Source organism: Nicotiana attenuata, unplaced genomic scaffold (assembly GCF_001879085.1).
Source record: "Nicotiana attenuata strain UT unplaced genomic scaffold, NIATTr2, whole genome shotgun sequence".
Lineage (NCBI taxonomy): Eukaryota > Viridiplantae > Streptophyta > Magnoliopsida > Solanales > Solanaceae > Nicotiana > Nicotiana attenuata.
The window spans coordinates 99172-101331 of NW_017672622.1; positions in this window are offsets into that span (position 1 = coordinate 99172).

A 2160-nucleotide genomic window follows, 5' to 3' on the forward strand; every position below is an offset into this window, starting at 1 on the left:
GTTCGCTTCTTCTTTGCCTTAGTTTGAACTTTATCTTAATCGCTGTCTTTGCTTTGCAGTCTTATTTGTTGGAGGTGGAGAGCATCCGTCGAGCCAACGTCCGCTCGGGGATATTTTTGCGGGCGCTGGAGAAATACCGCCGCTACTAAGATCGGTGCCGAGTGATGCGCGTGCGCTTGAGGAATGATCCCCGTAGTCGGACCTTGATCGAGGAACTGGCGAGGCGGGAGCTTCAGATGCAACAAGCACTTGGCAGAGCGAGTGCTCTCGAGGAGCAGCTCCGACGGAAGGATGAGGAGTTTGAGGCGGGGAGGAGGGCTGCAGCTGAGTGTGAGCGCCAGGGCCAGGCTAAGGCGGCGGAGGCCGCTGCGGCATGGGGCGGGAAAGTGACTGCGTTGGAGGGTGAAGTCGCGGTATTGAAGCTTCAGGTGAGGGATGCTTCGTCGAGGGCTGGGGCGCTGACGGAAGCTATCCGCGTGCACGAGTCCCAACGGGCATTGGAGAGGGATGCTGCGGCCTTTAGAGAAGCGAGTCTCGAGGAGCGAATCGGTGTCTTTGAGCAGGACGCTCACGTCATGGCGGACCGGATCACAGCCTTAGAAGAAGAGAATCAACGCCTACGGGATCAAGCCGTTTCTTCCAGCCAGGCTCGAGAACTTTGGGTCTTTGCCGAGGCCTAACGCGATGTATATAAGAATTTGTGGGAGGCCGGCGTCGTGACCGAAGCTGCTTTCGAGGGGGCGCGTCAAAAGGCTCGTGAAGCCCGTGTCGATTGTTGTTTTGACGTGGCGACGACAGAGGCTGACGCTGGTGCAGATGGTGGCATAGATGGCGCCGAGTAAAAAGATGTTATGCATTTTTTCTTTTCTTTTTTTTTCTTTCCTTGTATTGATCGGCCTTGGCCGGGTGTAAGCGGGGATGACCCGCAATTAATTTCGTGGATAAATGAGATCTCTGTTCCGTTATTTGCTTTGTATCTGTTTTGTACCTCCTCATTTTCCCCTTTAGATTGTTCTTTGCATGGGCTCGAAGGGGTGATTTGCCTTCGAGTTCGACCCTGGTAGGCCTGTTAGTTTTTAATTGCTGACGACTTTTCTTCTTCGACTCGGGGTGAGCGAGTCGGAGCCGTTGCTTGGCGATAGTGGCACTTAGCCTTAGTCCCAGTTCGGGCGCAGTCGAACTGTCGGCCGTGATGACAGAAAAGCGGCCTTGTAGTTTGACCGGGGCCGGACTTTACGTGTCCCCAATCTTAGTTTGAGTTGGGAGTACTTACTTGAAGGGCGTGGGCGCCTAAGCTGTGCCTCGATTCGTTGGAGGTTGGGTTTCGCTGAGTTCAATGATGAAGGCGTTTGGTCCGAGTCCTGGTTCAACTGTGGTTGAACTTGTTAGATTTGAGGACGAAGGCGTCTAGCCTTATGGTTCAAGCGAGGTCGGACTCGTTGGGTTTGATGGCGAAGGCGCGTAGCCTCAGTCTTGGTTCGACCGTAGCTAAACTTACTGGCGAAGGTGTATGGGCTTGATACAATTTGGAGGCGCGTAGCCTGAGTCATGGCGAAGGTGCATAGCCTAAGTCCTAGTTCAACTGTTGTTGAACTGTCGGTTTTGGTGGCGAAGGCTCATGGCCTGAGCCCCAGTTCAACTGTTGTTGAACTTGGTTGATTTTGATAGCGAAGGCGCATAGCCTGAGTCTTGGTTTAACCGTAGTTGAACTTCTTTGCGAGGGCGCATAGCCTTGATTTAATGATGAAGGCGCTTAGCCTGAGTCTTGGTTCAACCGTAGTTGAACTTACTGGCGAAGGCGCGTAGCCTAGATTTAATGACGAAGGCGCTTAGCCTGATTTCCAGTTCAACTGTTGTTAACTTGGTCGATTTTGATGGCGAAGGCGCATAGCCTGAGTCTCACGCTGTGGGTATTGGGTGCTGAAGCTCGGTTTTGATTCGAAACCTTGAGCAGCTTATATGTTGTCTTCCCAATCGGGGTATGTAGGCTGTCTTGAAGCGACTCTCGGCTCGAGATATCTCCGTGCTGGTTTCCGGCCGGAGCCCGTATCGGGGATGCGGGAGATGCTTTATAGAGATCCTCCCTTGGGGGGGGGGGGCTTCTTCTTTTTGTTTGCACTATCTGAGATCGGAGAGAGAGAGAGGTACGTTGGATTCTTT